Raw genomic sequence first — 22,233 nt, forward strand, 5'->3', positions numbered from 1 at the left:
TTTATGTTAAGGAACGGGGTTGAGTAGCACATTCGACTCAAGATAAAGGCCTTGACCAGCCCCAACTTGTTCTTCTCATTTAGCCCTCTACGTCTAGCCGAGATTCTTCTAATGATGCCTACCACTTGGTTTGCATGCGCGTCTAGCTTAGCTATAGTCGTGGAGTTGTTTCCTGTTTTGCTTATGAGCATTCCCAGAATTCGAATCTCGTCTACTTGCACAATTTCTTTCCCGTTCAATTCTATCAAGATTCTGGGAGGAGATGCGTTGGCTGTCCTCGGCCTGATGATTAGTAGTTCCGACTTCGTCGGGGAGCAGCTCAGCCCCTTACTTTTGACATGGAGGTCTATGATGTCGGCTGCCCGCTGGAGCCTTTTCTCGATAGACGCATCGCTGCCCTCATTGAGCCAAACGTTCACGTCGTCTTCGTAGACGCTCGTTTTTAGCCGTTCGATGCTTCCTGATTTGCACGGGAGGTCTTTCATAACTAGATTAGATATGAAGGGGGATAAGATGGACCCTTGTGGGGTACCCGTTTCCTAATTTAATCTCTTCCGAGCTGAGGTTCTGCATGTGTAGAGTTGCTGTTCTGTCTTTGAGAAATGGTTTGACCTAATCAAAGGTGCTCTTCCCTACGCTAATATTTGACAGGCCTTCAAGGATGGCCGAGTGGCTGACATTATTGAACGCTTTGGGTAAGTCTATGCCCAATATTGCTCTTGAATCTTTGGTGTTGGCTCTTCTAGTCTGGTTCTTCTAGTCTCTTCTGTTTTGTTTGTCAATTATATCGTGTTTAAGCCTTAGCATGGTATCTTGAGCGCTTAGGTGCAGTCTGAAACCTACTATCTCGTCGGGTCAGATGCTGTTTTCGTCCGCAAATCGAGTTAGTCGCATATGAATTATCTTCTCCATAATTTGCCTAGACACGAGGTCAGTGAAATTGGCCTGAGATTTTCTATACCCGGAATTTTGCACTTCTTATGGATTAAAATTATGTTGGCATGTTTCCAGTGTTTAGGGACTCCCCGGACTCCCAAACTTTGTTAAAATATGCAGTAAGGTGAACTATAGAGTTGTCGTCTAAGTTCCTTAGCATGCCGTAGGTTATCTTGTCTGGCCCAGGCGCTGTGTTTCTTTTGAGGTCAAAGAGCGCGGCTCTGACTTCTGCTACTAGGATGGGTTCGTCCAGTAGCGGATTCTCCGCCCCCTGATACTCTTTATCCACTGCCGGGAATGCGGGGCCTATATACATGTCATTAGGTCGGTTGATAAGCTGTTCATCGGTTCCGTCAAATTTGTATCCGGCCTTGATTTGCTCAATGTTGGCGTGGGTTTTGGTGTTGGTGGCGTCTATGAGGTGGCGCAGCATCCGCCACGTGTTAGGATGGCTCACATTCTTCTCTACCTTGTCGCATTTTTGATCCCACCTTTTCTCTTCTCGTTTGAATGCGCAGCTCTCTATTTTTCTATTGTGCTCGGCTATTTTCTTCCCGAGGTTCCTGTTCAATTTCTGGCGCTTTAGTTTATTCTCGACAATTGTTTTTCGGTTCCACACATTTAAGCTTTGTTGTCTAATCGGAATGGGAGGTCATCAGCCTCTTTTTTGTATGCGCACCCCTAGTTTCCTATCAATTTGGATTTCTATTATAAAGTGATCGCTGCCAAGGTTTTCGCCCGTGTTCTTCCACAATGTTTTGCCCGTCCTGTGTCCTAGTGTTAGGTCCGGTGATGTGTCATAGCAGATGCTGTTGCCCGTTCTGGTTGGCTCGTCGGGTCCGTGAATCGCAAGAGTCCTGCCTTCTGAATCGGTTCCCACAGCATTCTATCTTTCCTATCAATATTGGGGTAGCCCCATTCGTGATGACTGGCAATAAAGTCCCCCACTACGAGCAGAGGGCATGATTTTGCGCTTTCCTAAATGTGGCCTAAAACTGTGCCTTTTTGTGACGAGGGGGGCTATAAGAGTTTAAGACGAATATGCTTCCCCTATTCTTTTTGCCGGTGAGAATTTCTACGAGTACGGCCTCCTCTTCATCAGTACTTGCGTCATGCTCAATTGCCGCAATGTTATTCTTGACTAGGGTGGCTATTTTAGATTTGTCCCCTCTTCCGCTATCGAATGTGCGGTACCCTGAAATTTGGACTGTGGGTTTTCCTGTTTCTGGTAACGCCACAGCAAGTAGAGGCCCTCCTTGATTTAGAATATGCTGTTGCAGCAATGTCTTTTCTTTTAAGCCTCTGCAGTTCCACTGCCAAATTATGGTCGCTGTCTTGTCCATGATGAGTGAGAGAACAAGGCTTCCGCCCTCGAGGGAGGCTTCGGATCGGGATGAGCTCTTCGCCTGCTAGCACGGTCAGAAGTGAGTTCATTTGATTTGATATAGCCTGGAATTTATCTATGATATCACTTAGTTTGGTTAGTATGCTTTCCTCGTGTTCCTTGAGGCGTGCTCGGTTCGTTCTCGTTAATGTTTCTGTGCATCTTATTCGGGTTGAGCCATCTGATGATCTTCTGCCTCCCTCTTTGCGGTGCCTACCGTATCTACCTCCATGCTACCCTCAAGCTGCGCCTGTGGGGCGGCTGTTCTCTGGACAGGGGAAAGAGGTCTTTTTTTGCGCCGCCTGCGTAGCTCGCACTGTAGTGTTCGTTAGCTGCCCAACTTGCTCTTTGAGCTGGTTTACTGTTACCGTTATGATTTTAATTATTTCTCTTAGCTGGCGATTTTGCTCATCTCTCTTTTCTATCTCTTTTTAAAATATATTGGCCTGTGCCTCTAATTCTGGTGTCATATTATGGGAGACCGCACTTGCGAAGCAGACAGGCATACCAGAGTGGGTCCTCTTTTCCCCTGGTTACCGCAGGTCCGGCTAGTGGGTCCGGTTGTCTCTGGGTGGCGGCTTGGATGCATTTGTGTCCCTGGACTCGGATGGTTGTTTTTTGGTCTCAGGTGGTAGCATAACCTTCGTAGGGGGCCTGCCTCTGCCCACGGTCGCTCCTCTCTTGTCTTGTTCGGCCCTACCTTCGGCCTAGGCCGCGTCGCGTTGTTTAACCCAGTGAGGCGTTCTGTAGAGTTCCCTGCATTTCGGGTCCCCAAACTGATGCTTCTTCCCACAGAGAAGACACTTCGGCTCGCAGGCATGCTCCTCCGGCTGATTTCTTAGCCCGCAGCCTCTGCAGCGGGTGCTGGTTGGATCTGGGCAGACGTCATACCTGTGCCCAATCTTGCGGCATGCGTAGCACACGTCGTATTTTTCCTTATATAGGTTGCATGGAATCGATTGACTGAAAAATTTTACGTCCCATGATACTTCCATCTTTGAAGTTAATGATGACTGTTTCGGACGTCCTTCCTAGTCTTCTTACTGGCGTATACGTTGTGTTCCGTGGGTTGTCCAACGCCTTGTGTATTTGTTCTTCCGTCAACTGCAGGCTAACCCCGTAGATGACGCCATAGCCACCCTCTGGCATCGCCGGGTGGCTAGTCATTTCGACATCTTCTCCAGCTCAAATGTTCTTGATTTTGGCGATAGCCTCTGCCCTTTCCTTGTCCGGGGTTGAAATTAGGATCGTTTGGTTGTTTTTGTTGAAGACAATGTCCTCTTCTGCCATGAGGGATAGACCGGCCGCCTCCAGCATAGCGATTCCAGCGAAAACCCCCATCTTCTTCTTTATGTTGTCAATTCCTCCCGCTGGTCTAAGGATGATCTTCTCTGTTCCCGACGGTAGGCGAACTTGCAGCTTGTTGACCATCCTCTCTGCCCTGGCTTTGTTTTCTTTCAGGTTTAGTGTTTTTCCTTCCCTTCTCCTTGCTAATACTTCTGCTACTTTCTCCTCCGGCACGTATCTGCCGCCTATGGAGCGGCACCAGCCCCCTTGGTATTTCCCTTTATCGTCGAAAGCGCCGACGTCCATCTTTTCCCCATCCTCTTCGCTAGCGTTGGGAGCACTTTTTTCTTCTTGATTTGCAGCCGACGACGTTGGCTGTTCATCAATTCCGGTAGTTGCCGCGGCTGATGCGGCTCCGTTTCTTCTTTCTGCTGGCGTCTCCGCCGACGCTGCAACCGCTGCCCGTGGTTGTATCATGCCTGGGCCGGCGCAGCAGCTCTGCGAGCTGCTATGCCGTTGCGTTCCCTCGGCACTTTTCTCTTCTGCCGGCGTCTCCGCAGACGGTGGCAGCCACCGTTGCCCGTGGGGCCTCCATCCTTAAATTCTTCGACGGCGAGTGACCTCGGGTAGGGCCCGCGAGGACGCGGTCGGCTCCGTAGGCTTAGCTCGTCAAAGCGTTCGTTAGGCTTAGCTACTCCACGAGCGACGCGGGTCTAGAGAATCCAAAAGAAATGGCCAATAAGATGTCCACTTGCCCAAAATTGGTGCCGCCGTGGTCCTTGAATATTCCGCCACCTGATGCAGGGAACAAATCCGGGTGAAAACTTCGAAAAGCTGCCAAAATAGTCGAACACACGCGGAGCCCATGTGAAATGCGTCCGCTCTCTTCGGCTGCACGCAGCACCCCGTCAGGAATATATTGACCTGTGTCTTCTTAGGATTTATCTTAACATTTTTTTGGCACCATGTAAGAAGATTTTCGAGGATTTTATTGCACTTGGTTTTAAGTCTGTCTCTATTGGTCCCAGGGATAAGGATAGTGTTATAATTTGTATATAATAATTGTATCAATTCATCTCTGATTAAAATATCAATTATGTATGTGGTAGATAACAGTGACCCTAAAATGCTACCTTGAAGGGCGCCATGTGTAATTGGTAGGAGAGAAGACATGTACCCGTTTTCAAACACACACTGAGTCTGGACGTTGAGACAAGATACGATCAAAGTATAAACAATTTCCTTCAATACCATAATACTGCAGCTTATTAAGAAGGACGTTGTGGTGAAAGCAGTCAAATACCTTACTGAAATTCACAAAAACTCCTACAGCTGCTACAGTAAGCATATTCTTGTCAATATTCAGGAAGATAGTTTTTTGTTTAGTGCTAACCAAGCTGATTCTGTTGATCTACCTTTCCTATATTTATATTCTGCACCTGTGATAATCAAGCTTTTGTCGAAAATTTAGTTATGCGCGTATTTGGTTTTTAATCACTTAGAAATACTGGAAGAACAGATGCCGGTCTATAATTTGTGGCCATGTTTCGGTAACCGCCTTAGAAGATAACAGATACCCTGGCTGTTTTTTGTCTGGAAACATTTCAAACTCCAATATTAAATTATAAATATATGCAAGGGCGGAACCTATTATCAGTAGGACATGTTTTACTGCCGTTATCTGCAAGTTTTCTATATCTACGACCTTACTATTTCTAAGGCACATAAACATACTACACACTTAAGATTGATCAGTTGGCTGTAGGAATACGGTTTCCGTAATATTAAGAGGGTTCATGTATACAAGGATGATTAACAAATAAAACTGTAGGTTTACTATTGAAGCATTCTGCTACTCCTTTCTCGTGCAATTGATTCCCATTGACTGTTATGGTATCTGGCATGCAGCTCTTTTTCACGAACTAGAACGTTATTTATTGCGCTCCAAGCAGCCCCTGGTCGCTTCCGCATGACATCAGCAAAAAGGTGATCAAGAATTTCAAATTTTGCTCGCGTAAGTTCACTGTTCAGCTCATTCCTGATTTTCTTAAATTGTTTTATTGTCTTTTCATATGCGTGTTTGCAAGAACGAATGGTAAAGGCGGTTTTGGTTTTAATTTTTTTCAGAGACCACTAGACCGTATCTTCGGTGTTGCCTACAAAATGTAGAAATTGTTGGAGGTCAATGATTATAAGCTTGTAGCATGGGCAACATCTGCAAACAATCACATGACTGATGCGGACTTGGGAATAAGCTGCGCGACCATGTGTGCAGCACCGGTTTGTAGACGCAAAGCATGTTATATTCAGACTGCCATATTCTTAATTTGTTATGTGAACCATAAATGAAAGTTAAAAACTAAATCAGAAAATGAGTACCGTTGGCCACCTGTCTTACGACGTGGGACCGGTTCGAGACGTAAGCCTGCCGCGTTCCTCTCGGCCTACCACGAAGTATACCATCACTAATGTAAACAGACGTCTGGTCTTAGCTGGAGTAATTTAAGCTTTCGAAGGGCAGACGCGAAGTATGCATAGAAATGGGATAGGCAATGGCGTCATAAAAATATGACTTGCAGGGCAACTGTCCAAAGGTAATGCCGCATTCTTGGCGGTCTTTCATGGAAGTATGCAAAACCCAATATGATTACAAGGTCTATCAGGACACATTCTAAGCGGCCTGTTGCTCTTTCGTAAGGAGTGCAAAATTTTAACTGTTGATAAAACGCGTAGAAAGTCGTCAAACTGCTCCAGATTAATGGTGTTTGGAAGTATAAAACCATATATCCTGAGTTGTACAAATGCGCGAAGATATTTATCGTAGTCTATAATCTCGATGCAAACTGTACATTGAACAAGCACTTCTCTTTTGCAGAAATAGAAAATCCACTTCAATTTGCTCATCAAAGTAAGTAATTAGACACTCCAACGCTTAAAACGGGCATACCAGCGGTATCCGAGTCGATGATGTAGGTGAGCTGCCCATACAGGACTTCCCCCAACCCTGCCAACCCATCACCGGTGCCTCCCCTCCGCACGTACACCAGCGCCTGTATCTTGTTCAGGAAGCGATCACGGTCCGACAGCGGGTTCAACTCCAACGACAATGGATCACGAAGCAGCTCGGACGAGCCGCTCGGCCAGCCTGCACTAAACGATGCCCACGCGTAAACAGCTGACGTAAATCTTCTTTGCTTGGAAAATGCTGGCGTCATTCCGTATTGTTATTTTCCTCTACTTATACTGACAGACATTTCCAGCATGAAGGGATCATTACCTAGGAGTATCTTCAAATAAATAGAAACTTCGTTATTGGACTAGACAACGATAAGCTAAAATGGGTGGCAATAAACTAGATAATGTTATCTCATATTCGAGAGGGAAAATGCTTACACGCAGGACATAGGCTCCAAGCAACTGGCATCAAGTGAACTGGACTGTGCAGACCGAACAGAAACGTAGTCTCGGATAGAACAAGGTCTAGTGAGGTGAACCATACAGTGAGTTTGTTGGCATGGCAGTAGCGGCTTCCGCATGAAAACAGCGTAAAGGTCAGTAGATGTTTGTCATTGCCAGAAGCCATTGTTCTCTACTGAGCTCACGCGGACTAACGATACAACCGCTCCAGTTTAATTTTTATACACCGCTCTTAACTATGCTGCTGGCATTTCTTCTATTTATGCGGAGGTGCAGTTTTTAGCAGCCAATTAAACATCGATGAAGCACTTGTGTCGCCTTCTGGAATTTCATCCTTTTGTCCCCATTTTAATGGCACTGCTTATGCCTTCTTGTGCTTAGGATTCGTCTTTGTGTTTGTTTTTTTTTGTTTTCGCCATCAGTGCCCACTATTGTACCCAGCTTAAAGGCTTTGCAGGTCTCCTCATTTGATGCTCGAAAGTCATCATACGAAGTTTGGTTCGTTGGTCATTGATGAAAGTTAGCCCAAAGGGAAACATTTAGCTTGTACGATGACGGACATGTGTTCAGTTTTAACTGTTAAGAACATTTCAAGTCATCACTGAAAACTTCAGCAACCTTTCGCTATCTACCGTGTGCGGAGTGCACCTGTTAGCTAGTGGCGAACTCAATATCACCGGTCGTTTCCACTGCAGTTCAGGTTTGGGCGCTCCGGAGGCGCGGTTAAGCTCCGCGAACGTCTCTGTTCCACACATCAGTGGCTTATACGACTCCTAGCCGAAAGTAAACCATCTACAGAACTTGCAACTCAGCCGTTAAAGAGAGCGTTTAAAGGCAAGGGTAGTGCTAAAACAAAGAAATAGGGATTTTAATACGTAATAGATACTTAGCGCGTCAATTGCCATGTGCGGTTAATAGCCTGACTGAGAAGGAACTCGAGCTGCCCAGTCACTTTTGGCTATTAGAGTAAGTCTTCATGCGCGACCGGGTGCTTCAGAGGAAACGCGTCGGTTATATCTGTTCAAAAACATTATTGTTCTGGTTAGATTGTTGAACGTCACAATGTGCCTCTCGGTATGATGAAGGCCGTACAAGAGGTTTACAGATACTTTCGAATATTTAGTAGGCTTTCTCGTGGCTTAGTACTGTATATTAGATGGGCGTTTTGCGTTTCGCTTCCATATAAACGCGGCCGCCTGACCTGAATCAAACTTGTCACCGTATTCTCTAATAAAATTCGCTAAATTTCACATACTTTCCCAATAATCTGCGCCAGAGCCTTCCTGCAAGCGACGTCGCGGCCGGAAGCCTTTGTCGAACGAGAAAGTGTTTCAGGTCGTTCCACTGTTACTTCTCACATGAAGGAAGAACACGTTTTACTCGGCTGCGAACATCGATCATTATAGTTAAGGTTGTTCTGAAACCTCAATATGTCAAAATGGATGTGCAGCAATAATAATTTTTTGGCATGACTTTTTTCTTTAATGTCCCTCTCATAGACAGTTCTTTCAAGGTGCGGTGGAGGGTGACATAGACTTCTCGACGATCCCTTATTGGAAAAAACGCCGAAGGCCATCATCAGTAAAAAAATGACGCTCAGTTTAGAAGTCACGTTTTTTTTTTTCTCGAGTGACTAGTTGTACATCATAGCAAGGGCTCGTGTTTTAAACTTTCGCTTTAAGGCTCACCGACAGATAAACCGATCTCTAGGAATGTAGGGAACGCGAAACGCACAGCTGGATGGCAAGTGGCCAACATGGCCGACCCACCTGAGCCGTCGGTGATCTCCTCAACGGCGTACAGGTTCTGGCCGCGTATTTTGTGCTTCCTCCGCCACGCGACCCGCAACCTGCTCCGGTCTAGCTCGTCATCGGCGATGCTCAGCCGCAGAACCAGGCGCTGAGTGAGATTCACAGGGCGCACCAGCCAACAGCTCCATTCAGTGCGGTTGAACAGGTCGCAAGGCACCGCCGAGGTAACGCCGCTTTTGCCTGCGCTGGCCCTGGAAGACAGTGATGTGGCATGCACTGACACACCGAAGTAATGAACAAGGCGTTCTGTTTTTTGCAAGATAAAATGTTTTCCCAGCACTGCAATATAATACTTGTGTTTACAGCTTTTTCTTGGCGAAATAGATTTTTCCCAGTGCTGCAATATATTAGTTGCTTCATGTAGAAAAAAGCCGTACTTTGCATACCCGTCAATAGTAAAGACTGGCTGCGAAAGCAGGTCTCTTCTATCCAGGGTATTTACTTACGTGTACTGTCACTAGGAAGGAAATTTCAGGATGCTTCCTGCTAGTTATGCTGTCTAGATTTATGAGCGCTACTGAAATATAGAAATGACGGATATCTGGTGCTGATCATTGGTGTACTTTCGACTGACCACGTTCCGCTCTTTCACAACACGCAGTTTGGGACTACCAGCCTAATGTTGGGTCAATACAAGATTGGGATTTTATGCTACCCTCCACTCTTACCCTTGCTGCCGGCTAGAAGTATCCGCCAAGACGTCTGCCCCAGCCACGATGGCACGCTCGCGAATCCGGTCCATAAGGCCGACCTCTTCGCTGCGCTGCCAGTAGCCTCTGTCGACGAACGCCGATGCTGTTGACAGCAATGCCACCTGTGAGAGCATCAAAGCACCACAGACGAAAAGCGTGTGACAAGTGCTTCGAGTGAAGGAGCGGTTGGTTTCTGTAGTACACGCGGAAAACTTGGACGGTAAGCAGCCATTATCATTCTATATTTCATTTACGTAACCCACTTTATATGCAGTACACAACTTTTTCGGGGCTCATTATATGGTGGATGACCAAAAAACCTTAGCGCAGATTACGATCTTTTTTTTCCTCATCCTTTTCACAAAATAAGCCATAAAGCACTCTTTGGCCATTATGGTTCAGAGAATCAAGACTTCAGCCCTTTGAGGACTGGCTCTGCAGCCGACACTCAGCACTTCACGAAAGTGCTGCGTTTCGGCTCTGCCTTTAGCTCTGGACGGCATCCTGCAAAGTTTTTTATTGGCCTCTCGTAGTCATGCTATTTCGTTCCATGCCGAAGAGGTTTACAACAGTCTTATTTACCTGATGTGCAAAAAGCAAGGTGCCCGTGTGCTGTGCGATGTCAGTGCACGTTAAAGAACCCCAGGTGGTCCTTTTTCCGGAGTCCTCCACTACGGCGTCTCTCATAGCCTCAGTTGCGTTGGGATGTTAAACCTTTCAAACCAAACCAAACCAAACCAAACCAAACCAAACCTAAAAGCATTAGACCAATCAAGTACGAAATTGTTGAGCCAAAATCCTGTGTTAAAGTACCGCGAAATAAAACGCGTGGACCACTCAGAAACGAGTGCGCATGCTAGCTGCAAAATGTGCACAATCAAACCTTAATCATCTACTTTTTTTTATTTTTCACCATATCGCCTTGGTTCCCGCATATAGTGATTATTCGATGCCTCGGTGCATCTCGTCTTATGTTTTGGTCTTTAAAAAAATGCCAGCGATGATACCAGCAATGACTGAGTCTTATAAAAATATATTACGTTTTGATCAGATGTATTTTAAAGTCTTTTTCATGATCTTCCATTTGTGGGCTGGCGTAAAAGTTAACATTACACGCGCAAGCTTTTTACCAGAATTTGTTATTTAGAATCCAAAATCCAAATAAGATGCACAAATCTTTAGTTATCATTGGACATTCTCTAGGTTCTCCCGACTGCTGTAAAAATGGAGGAAAATATGAATATGGTTCAGATTCTCACCACAGCGTGCTCATTGCGGTGTACTGTTACCGCGTGAATTTTAGGTGCAGTCTTCTTATCGTCACTATAAAACGCAGCAATCTGTTTTTTCTGGGCTGCTTGCCTGTTACACCACAGTTATGCAGCATAATTCTCTGAATGGCAACAACGTGCAGCCTTCAGGCCCGCGAGGGCTAAAATCGCAAGGTTGTGTGAAACGCGAGCTTGCTTACGAGCGTCCTATGCCTATTCTCTTTGCAAGAGATTTCATTTCATTTCATTTTTATTTCTTTAAAGACCCCTTTTGGAGGGGCATTACATAAGGGGTGGATACAAGTTTTGGATGAGATGGTACAAAGTCATATATATATGTCGCATATAAATAGATGCATTTATATGCGACACTACTAGATATGCTCCGCAGATTCATCGAAGAGGAGGAAAAGTGGGAACGTGATCGCGACGGAAAGGACTGATAAAATGCAAGGCGAGCGGCCAGCGATTATTGTGTGAGAATACTAATGTAGCGCACCCTCGCGGCCAGACAACATTATGGTTTGACCCTCGTACTAGCAGCCAAGCGGTGCCTGAAATGCTTACGGAAAGCTTCGTCCCTCCCCAATATAGAGCGCGAAAGGAAAACTGGACCGGTATCTGACGTCAGCATCATGCGTCTGCAGCAGCGCGATTGTCTTACTAAGAAAAGGTACCAATAGCGCAGCGCTCGCAATATTCTGTGCACAGTAGGGCAGCATTGAGGAATTCTTTTGAAGGAATTATGGTGAACGAAATGCAATAATACGCCCTGAACTGATTTGCTCATTGACAAGGCCGCAACTTTTATATTTTTTGTCCGCGAAGCAATTGCTTTAACCCTCACAACATTTCGTGCACAGTAGTGGCGGCACTGAAGCATTTTTTTTTTTTCAGCTAGACGTAACCATGTTGAAGAAAATGCAATGATCTGCGCTGAGCTGATTGGCTGCATTGACTAGGCCGCAACTTTGACAATTTTTGTCCGCCAAGCAAGTGCGTTAACCCTTACTTGTGATGTCCACATCACTGACCGAGCCAATGTCCTAAAGATAATAAATCGACTGGCCTGCTTATTGAACACTGCATGAGCGGTATGACGACTAATGATAACGTTTAATACAAAGTTATTCTAAAACTGAGGTTGAACGAAAGATTGCACGTTGAACCAATATTAGGAAGAACTCATTGTGCTCGCAGAATATTCACAACGCGCTTTGATTTCCACGCCATCTTCTGGCACATTAAGAATCATTCCGGCAAAAGGCTTTATAAACTCATGAGTGTGGAGACCATTTGTGCGATCGCGGAGAGGGTCACACCGGCATCGTCGAGAAATAAATTATTTGAGCAAAAAATGGCTACATGAGATATTGGGGTGAAATAATATTTCTGCTAATTTTGTTTATGAAGAGAATAAAAAGTTAGTTAATTCGATCCAGAGAAGAAAATTCAATGTCAAAATAACCAATTACATCGGTAGTGTGCAGGTGTCAAATCAACCACAGCCGTCGGAATTTTGCAAAATATGTTCAAACTCTTCAAAAACTTGGTAAAATGCTCTATAGTTTTAATGTCAGGCCTCATCATTGCGTTACAACATCGACAAGAGTAGATAAAGGGCAAAAGAGGAGAAATGTGGTAAAACAGCGAAACAAAATAGTAGAAACAGAAAAGAGAAAAAACTGTTAGAAGAGAAAAATAGACCAAATAAAAATAAAAAAGAGGAAAGGGCCAAAAAATAAAAAACGAAATAAAACAAGGAAATGAATGAAAAAGCGCCAAATGATTGCAAGGAGTCGCAGGAGGCGGAAGCCATCTGCACTTAAGAGAGATGTAAGTGCCTGCAAGGAATTTTTCATGTTTGCGCTTTTGCACGGGAAGCAGAGCGCTGAAGCTTGGTTCGCGATAGATCTGCTCTTGAGTTCCAAGAAGGCGATAGAACTTTTAAGGTGAAAGCCTCTCTTGACTTTCACTGGATATTTTCGCGAGATGCTTCAGCGAGATTCTGCAAGATTCCGCTAGATGTATCAACGAGACGTCGCTTTAGGTTCTTGCGTCACCATAATTTTACCGGTAAGGCTGTCGCAATGTGTTCTGACGACAAAGCCGAAGAAAGGAAAGAAGTTTATAACGAAAAAAGAGAACCGGGAAGTAGAAGTGGAAGAAGAGAAGAAGGAGGAAAGGCTTTCCCTATTTAGCATTTAAGTCAAGTTAAGTGCAATATTGAATTGTCTATGCAAGTACGAAGCTGTATGTGGACATAAATCTCCTGTTGCTGGACGCTTTCCTTGAGAATTGCAGCAGAAGAGGCAGCAGGAAATATTCGAGCGCCTGGCTTAAAATTACGAGAATCCAGAAGCGGCAGGCATTGTGCATTTCGTTTTAAACTTCGTAAGCATCTCATCATCAAGCAAGATTAGCGAAAGGACGCCACTTGCGCAGGGGCTCTGTAAGTAGTGGTTTTTACCTGGCAGCGATAAATATTGCACGAAGGCCGAGCGCACTATTGGGTTTCCTCCCCCTTGTCGCAAGGTTCTTGTGCTGTTCTGATGCATACAAGAGCAGCCATAGGGAGGCCGGCTGTTTGGATTCAGTCTCACCTGAAGGAGGTACGTTCTAAAGCAGCAAAACGGACAGGGGCCGGTGGAGGCCCCGTTGGCTTGGGCGCCCATGTGCCCGGCTGTACTGCGGCTGCGGCTTGGCTGGGCATCGGACGAACCAAATAACGCTTCATGTCCTGGAAGCAACAACTCTGCACGCCTGACTGATGCTGCCTTCACAGAGCATACTTACACGCAATAATTGATGAATTATGATGTCGTGGCAACAAAAACGTGAATTATGCTGGTCTCTGATGAAGGAATACCGACGACGAAGTAGCGTGGCTTATGATACTTTTATTTCTTTTGCGCCCGACGTTTTTGCCCCAGAATTTATGGCGATATTATATTGTGGTGTGTGGTGATGTGTCCCGAGCGGATAGCAATACCAATAATCTAGAAGCTTTGCTGTAGTTTGAGACAGCAGCTTTTAGTCTTTGAGGAGCATCTCTGGCGTGATTATAAATATACTGAATAGCACCTACGAGCGACACTAAGAGAACAAAGCTATCAAGAGGACTGGGGTAGGAATGCAAAATCAGGTTTACAAAACCAATTCGTTTGGCCTTAAAGTAGTTTACTACGGGCAGTGGAGACAAACAGCGAGGAAAGCAGGCCTCGAAGAATTTGCTGCATTTTCCACGACCCTTACCATGCTTAGTTTTCCTATCGAAAGTTACAGCAGCTTGAAGGTTCAGTTCTGAATGGAAAAATTGTGGCCTGGGATCCAAAAGACACTAAGTCGGCGAAAAACATGTAATCGATACAATATATTCTCAATATAGTAGCCACGACGAAGAAAACAAATTCGTAAAGTTTGTTTTTTTTGCGATATGTAAAAACGTAACCTGAGACGCATGTATGCATATATATATATACATATTCCTCTGCAGTCATGCAAGCATTGCGAGAGGAGGGTTTAAGTGAGCTATATGTGAAAGTACTGCACGGCACATCAACCATATTTCTGTATTAAGAAAATGATAAACTTACAATTAAGAAATACGTTGTGGGCAATGAGACCCTTTTTTCCCCAGAGCTACTTACGTGTGGCTCCAAAAGACACTAAGTCGGCGAAAAACATGTAATCGATACAATATATTCTCAATATAGTAGCCACAACGCAGAAAACAAATTCGTGAAGTTTGTGATGTTTATTTTGCGATATGTAAAAACGTAACCTGAGACGCATGTATGCATATATATATATATATATATATATATATATATATATATATATATATATATATATATATATATATATATATATATATATATATATACACATATTCCTCTGCAGTCATGCAAGCATTGCGAGATTGGGGTTTAAGTGAGCTGTATGTGAAAGAACTGCAGGGCACATCAACCATATATCTGTACTAAGAAAATGATAAACTTCCAATTAAGAAATAAGTTGTGGGCAAGGAGACACCTTTTCCCCAGAGCTACTTACGCTTGGTTAAAGATGCACTCGAGGACATGGAACTGGAGCGTTACGCATCAGAGTCGATGACATTGCCTTGTAAAGTAGCTCAATGGAACAATTGCAATTAATTATTTATGCTTTAGACAAGAGCACCAGAAAGGTAGGCCTAAAGATTACTATGCAGAAGGCTAAGATAACGTTGTACAGAGTAATAAAAAATTGTTTAAAATAGGTAGCGGAGACTATAATTCGTAGGCCAATTAATTAGGCGAATCTATTTACGATAGATAATAACATTACGTCCGGACCATGAAAGGGAAATAACTAGGAGACTAAAACTGAGATGGAGCATATTTTGAAGATACTCACACATTATTGCTGCATTCCTCTAGTATTGCCTTGATTACTCCTTGCAGCAATATGTTAAGGCGGATTCAGTGGTTCCCAGCGCACATGGAAGATATAGTGAAGACGCATCGCAATCGAAACGAAACAGCACACGTCAAGGCGCGCGAGCTCGCGAACCGCGCCAGCGACCATCGTCTATGGTACAGCACCAAAGACTGCTTGACCAGCTACCACGAAATTATCAAGTCTCTCTGTTTGGCCCGCCGAACATTCCCTCCGCCAAGCACGAACTGGACAGGGCACATGCGGTGGCCCTCACACAACTGCAGACGCCCACGTACCCCAACCCAGAACAATACCACAGGCTCTATTCCGGCACATACCCGACAAATATATGCAAGGTCTGCCACGCTGATATAGCCACTCCAACTCACATGCTCTGGGACTGTAACAGCAACCCGCACTGTGCTAACTCTGAAAACCTCCCGCCGAGGTTGACCACTACCTTCTGCAACCCCAGCCTCAATGATCAACTCTAGGCCGTCCAACAGGGTCGCGAGGGGACGACGAGGCAACATCTCGACGTCCCCACGTGAGAGACCTAAAGCCCCGTCGGGGAAAGCTCTACGGCACTATAAATAAAGTTGTTACCAACCAAAAATTGAGAGCACTGTGGAATCTACACTTCAGAAATGCGAAAGCTGGAGTTATGGTGCTGCTTACAGTGCATTACGTTTGCTCTCATTATTATTACCCATTAAAGGCACCGCCATTATCAATGCTACTGTCCTACAACTGTGTATCGTCACAACACCTGTGGCGCTCCTGGTGGAGAGATCGGGAGTTAGGCCGCCGTTCATGCGCACCGCCATCTCTCATGGACGGCGTGAGTTGGTCGCCCAGCTGTGAGGCGTGACGTCATAACACCTGTGGCGCTCCTGGCCGAGAGAGCGGGAGTTAGGCCGCCGTTCATGCGCACCTGCGTCTCTCACGGACGGCGCGGGTTGGTCGCCCAGCTTTGAGGCGTGACGTCATAACACCTGTGGCGCTCCTGGCGGAGAGAGCGGGAGTTAGGCCGCCGTTCATGCGCACCGCCTCCTCTCACTGACGGCGCGAGTCGGTCGCCCAGCTTTGAGGCGTGACGTCACACAGAGGTCATGCGAAAGGTCATTTTATGTGCACTGCCGTCGCACCGCGAAGGCTTGAAAGTGAAAGTGGTATTGCTTTCGCAATAAAAGGAAGATGCCGTAGCCGAAGATGCCTTAGATAAACATGCGATCAACTGTAAGGCTTTCAGTTTGCCATAGTCAAAGAAAGATATATTCATTGCCTAAGAAACTTTTCCCTAAAGGTTCCTGAAACTAGAGCCCTCGCTAGTACTTCAAAGCCAATTTTGTGCAAATAGATGGGTTTTCATTTCATATTTGAAGCAGAGATCGCATTGATTAGTTTCTGCACCTCGTAATTTTACGTCTTCTAAAACCAAAATATAAACTTTTAAAAATGATTTTGTTGTCTACGCATTACAATAGCGGCATCGGGCGCCAAACGCCAACCATGAAACACACAGCGTAGTTTTCAGGACAATTACTACCGCGAAGGAGCTTGATCTTGGACTAATAAGAACCATAACTCTCTCAGCTCACACTAAATCCGCACATTGTTCTCTTCCCTGTCCCATATTTTCTGCAAGGTACTAAGAGAAAAGTACGATAATTTTTTTCTATTTGAAACTGAGGCTTTCATTTAGAAATCGATTCATGCTAGGCGACGATCTCTGCTGTTTCAAACACGCACGTGTCCTAGCAACTGAACATATGCTTTTTTAAAAACAAGTTATATGGTCTCGGATGTCGTTTCGTTTGTCCACGAGATCTTTACTGTCGATATGTGAAAGTCAAATACGATGCGCACATGCTGCAAGTTCTGCTCTTTCGCCTGCCGCTATCTCTAACTTTGAATTGATTTGCTTTGCCCGGTGATACTTGTAAATTTGAGGCTGTTCTCAGGGAGGCGCTGAATCGCTTGGCATGTTAGCTGTTGATGCAATGATGCCCCTTCTTTTTATTCTCCTTAGGCACAAATAGTCGGTGCTTCTTGCATTGAATTGCATTATATACCTGCTGTGCGGAATTTTATTTTGGATGAAATGGTTGGTGGTGCTATCAGGTCCTTAAAGGCATAGGCGACTCGCGCACGTGAGAAGGTATATTAGAGGGCTCTTAACAAATTTCGATGGCCTCTGGATCACTACCTTGAACTGACATCACAGAACACACGGGCACCGTCTGCGTTGTGACACCACTGAGGAGCTGCTTCCATGCTCGTGTTGAATAATGACCATGCGGCGCAGGTCAAGGTACCCGTGCTAGCATAAATACTCTCTTAATAGTAAAACATTTTTTCCAGACCGATTTGAGCTGCATGTACCTGTTTTTATCATTGCCTTTAGTATTCACTTATTGTATAATTCGATATGAAACTGGAAATTTTCTCAATATATTCTTGCTTGTTATGTCTAAGGACTTATATTGCCTTTAGGTATTTGGGCGCCATTTACGTGACTTGCTTCCTAGCAATATGTACAAGTTGTGGCCATGCACTGAGAATAGCAGTGGCTCACAAGCAGAGAGCGTCAATGGTAGCCGGCTTGTTGTAATCTTGCTTCAGTATAAAATTTTAAGATTATGAGCTCTTGCATCATATTGGACGAAATGACAAGCCAGCTTTGCCATCCTCCTTCCTGGTAATACTGCGTGGGTAGATCACGCTGTTTAACGCGACATCTTGCAGCATATTTACCTTCTATCAATATACTATTCCCAAGTTCAGGTCAGAATGGTACTAATTAGGTTGTCCAAATATAGCCTAGCGTTTTGTAACAGAAAATGACATTAGTACAGAGGTAAAAAAAAAACACTACTATTACTGACTTTTGAATTTTACTGTAATGTCTTAAAACATTTATGCTGTGTCTTAAACATTATTTTAATATGACAAAGAGATGTTGTTTTATTATTTTTATACATTTTAAATTATAATTTGAATTAAGAATATAAAATAAATCGGCTGATATAATGAAGCCTTGAGTTGCAGCGCGTTTGAACTTTTTCTTCTGTTTAACTTCCTTATAAATAGTACTTCTAACAACTAAATATTCCACATGATGACGCTTTTAGAGTGCACGCATATCCCTCTTATTTAGAAACGGAGCTTTGTTTATTATTCATTCACCGCTATCACTCATAGGGCAGAAGATGAGATGAATATAAAAGCTTGACCCTACGCTATTTGTTCAGAGGTGCGTATAGGAGCAATAGTACTTTATCATGGAGTTGTGCGGCTTGACATAGCATGCACGTTGTGTACCAAGCCGAGTGGTGTGCCTACCTGCTCGTGCTAGTGTGGTCTATTATTTTCAGTATGTAATATTTACGTTGCATACATATTAGATTTGTAATCTTTGAATGTTTGCTGCTACATTATACTGAATTTAGAAGTAACAATGCTAAAACATTAGAAAAGAAGACATTCACATCAACAAAATAAAATTCAGCTGAAGCAAAAATAACGTTTTTGTAATGTTTCAGTGCTGCTTACTAGGCTGCCCATTTTTGGCAGTAAAATTATCATCGACGCCACAAAGAGGTGGTTTAAAGATTGAGTAGCTTGTAGATTATATATGTCGGCATGGGTTGCTGAATGGGCACAAGAGATAACAGATTTTCAGAACTCATTGAATTATATTTCATATCTGTTGTCTGAATGTACAAAGCTCAATATGGTAGGTCGGAGAGCTACAAGAACTGGCCATATTGGTCCTAAGAAACTGTGTAAATGAGATAGGCAACATGGATTGGTGACAAATAATGTTGTCACTTGGATAATTTCATTCCATTAGTTTACTTAAATTAGTGTGGTCAATTACAAATAGAAATACTGACAGCAGGTACTGCCAAAGGCACAACAGGCTTAAAGCAATCTAAAGTAAAGAAAAAAACATTTTTCGTTGCAAAAATAAAAAACAACAAAAAAACTAAAATGGGATAAAAGGGAGTAGCATGCATGAGTTATGCGGGTGTTTGAATACAGCAACGAAGTTTAATTTTTCTTGTACATCTTTAACTTCTTCTTTTTTCATGCCTAGGCTGCATTCCCACATGTTTATTTTATTGCTTGATAATTTGCTATTCGTATGTGCTGGGAATGGCTAATTGCAAGATCACTATTCCATGAGCTATAACCGGGTCTTCTGAATTGCGTCCCTTGAGTTTTCTATGCCTAGCAATCTTGCAGCTGCTGCCAACGCGGTCGTCGCCATTCTGGTAGTAAAGTGAGAACAGAGTGTTGCATTTCTGATCCATGGATATCGAGTTAATCACACTGCAAGCTATCCAGGAAGGTTCCCACACCTCGGTTAAAGCGGGCAACTCGTGACAACTTGGCCACCATGCATTGCGGTCTCTATCAGATAAGTCGCTTTGCACGATGGCAGCACTTTGACGGTTTCTGGAACGTCACGAGCCCAGATGTGACCGCATTGTGAGGCGTCACGAGCTCGGACCTCGCTTTTAATAAGTGTGGGCAAGGCTGTAGGCTTTGATGAGACTTGGACATCGAGTTCGAGTTCACTCTTATTATATGCAGTGCAAGTACCCTCGTACGGTTTAGTTGGAACGTGGCTTCATTTTCACGGCATTCATATTTACTTTGGGAGTCTAGATAACAGTCCTCAAGCTCCTGACTGCACCAGGTGGCATTTGGGTTTTACACGTCAGGGCAGCGATTATTTTGTAATTTCAGCGACGTCACCTGCCTAAAATGCAGTCTTTGTATTTTCTTGTATTTTATATTCATATGAGGTCAAAAGTGACGCATGGTTCAGATATTTGATGCGTGTGAATGCGCGTGATGTAAAGTAATTATGGATCCTTTGAAACCAATATTATGAAATAAATATATAATAATGCGTCAAACAGTATGGAAATCACAAAACTGCTTTGTCAGAACACATAATCACATCACTGCATGCCAAGCAGCCTCACAAAGCTGAAGAGAAAAGTTAACCATGAATAACCGTGTTTTCTTATAAAAAAAGGTTTACCGATAACTCCTTATAACTTCTTTTCGCGTTTTATTATTTTGATTAGAAACAGTGAAGTAGGGCACTGATTACAGGTACAAGATTTCCGAGTTCTGTGCTAGTGCTAAAAAAAGAGCACGCAAATTTGTAGTTGCAATAAGAGCAGTCGTGATGTCAATACTGCTTCCGAAACGCGATGAAGAGCCTTTGGGTAAAAAACTTGTGCTGAGCAACGAGAAATTATCAGAGTTTGAATCTGTCCTTAACGGAGGCCAGACTTTCACGTGGACGTATATGTAAAAAGGAGTCATGCAAAAGCGACTCGTCTGCGCGTCAGCACAACCACAGTTTCAAGGGTCAATAAAAGCACTTAAGAAAGCATACAATAAAAACATATTTCTGGTCATACAAGTTTTTCTTTTTTGTTAGTTACGCAGTGGTTTTACCACATGTCCATGTCCGAAGCTAGCACAGTGGTTCTGTTGCCTAGTTACGTTCGATTCCAAGTTCTCACAATAATTCGAGCAAACATATCGTTCTAGCACAGAGCGGAGGACGCAGCACTACATTTTGATGAACAGATCCTGGCTTCAAATAGGTCACAAGATCAAAGGGCAGGTGACATTGTTTGCAGCTTCCTAAAAATTACGCCGGCACTGTTCATCCGAGATTGTAGGCTGTGGGACCGAAATCTGCGCCGCAGAACTACTCAGTTATGCAGGTTTGAGGATTTTATGAACCTTCTAAAATGCTCTCACTCTACAGTGTGCATTGTCCAAAGTTTCCGGTTAACTTGTGTTTGTTCTTGATATTGCATGTTTCTACTGCAACAAAGGTGGACACCTCTGTTCTAAATGTCTTCAGCGCTTCTAAAGAGTCTCCTGCTCGATCAATCATACTTTATGGTCTCTCAGGCACAGAGCGCCTCCTCCCGTTGGCAAAAGAAATGCCCATTGCACTGAAATTTATTGAAATGGAACAAGAACAGCTGGTGCTTGAGCTGGTAACCTATTACAAGCAACAGGATGATCCAGATGCTGCTTCTGTCTTTGATGACCCTGTCATTCAACGACTGGAAAGAATTATTTTTATGCCGTTTTCGCCCAGTGTATCGTCAAGAGTGAAGCCTTTCCTGGCAGGGCAAATGCATGCGAGGGGGCGGGGTCGTTGGGTCATTTTGAGCGAGTTTTCCAAACACCTATTGGAGTCCTATTCTTATGATCTTTGTAACATTGTGATAGTTAATTCCACCACGCTCAACGTACCTGAAGACAACTTTAAACGCTGTGAGCATCGCGCAACTGTCTCGCCTCAGGAACTATTTTCCAGTCCGATAAAATCACACGCACAATTTCCCAGGGCAAATAGATTGTCTATTTGTGAAGTTGTCACTCCCACCGATGGCATATACGTGAAGGAGCAGCCTGAAGCATTGGCACTGACTGATGCTTACAGATTCCTCAACAACACTTTACAAATTCAACACTACTGCCAATGGAGGGATCTGGAAGAACGAAGTGTTGACATTATAATTCTACCCAATGCAATGCTCTACTTCAAAATGGAATACCTGTTTGTATACGCTCAATACTCTCCAGAACCCCTGTGCTTCTTCCAATATCCAAGAATGGTCACAGTGGTGACCTTCATCGACTCCGCAGTTTCTTTTGTTTATTTAGCATTAGCATTATTAGCTACATTTTTATCTGTTCTTCTATTCACACTTATTAGGTGTCGCATCAGTTTTATCGCAGGAATGGGCCGATGTATGTCAAGCCTCGTACTTCTACTCTTGTGCGCCCTCCTTGGCAGGAGCGCGCCGGCCTCTTCCGCAAACTGTCATGCCTACCGTAGTCTCGCCACTGCCATCTGGGCCCTAGGCATGGTCGTTCTCGGAATTTACATACAGAGCAGCATCACAGCCATTCGAAGCACTCCGACTGTAATCGCAAGCATTGATTCGATAGATGAGGTT

General features: G+C 44.1%; 1 pseudogene; it reads right to left on the minus strand.

Moving 5' to 3' along the window:
* Positions 1–15,753, minus strand: part of LOC146176972 (uncharacterized) — a 35,172-nt pseudogene extending 19,419 nt beyond the window's left edge.
* Positions 15,754–22,233: the final 6,480 nt, after the last annotated feature.

Source organism: Amblyomma maculatum, chromosome 10 (assembly GCF_055883805.1).
Source record: "Amblyomma maculatum isolate TAMU_Amacu chromosome 10, ASM5588380v1, whole genome shotgun sequence".
In the NCBI taxonomy this organism is placed as follows: Eukaryota; Metazoa; Arthropoda; class Arachnida; order Ixodida; family Ixodidae; genus Amblyomma; species Amblyomma maculatum.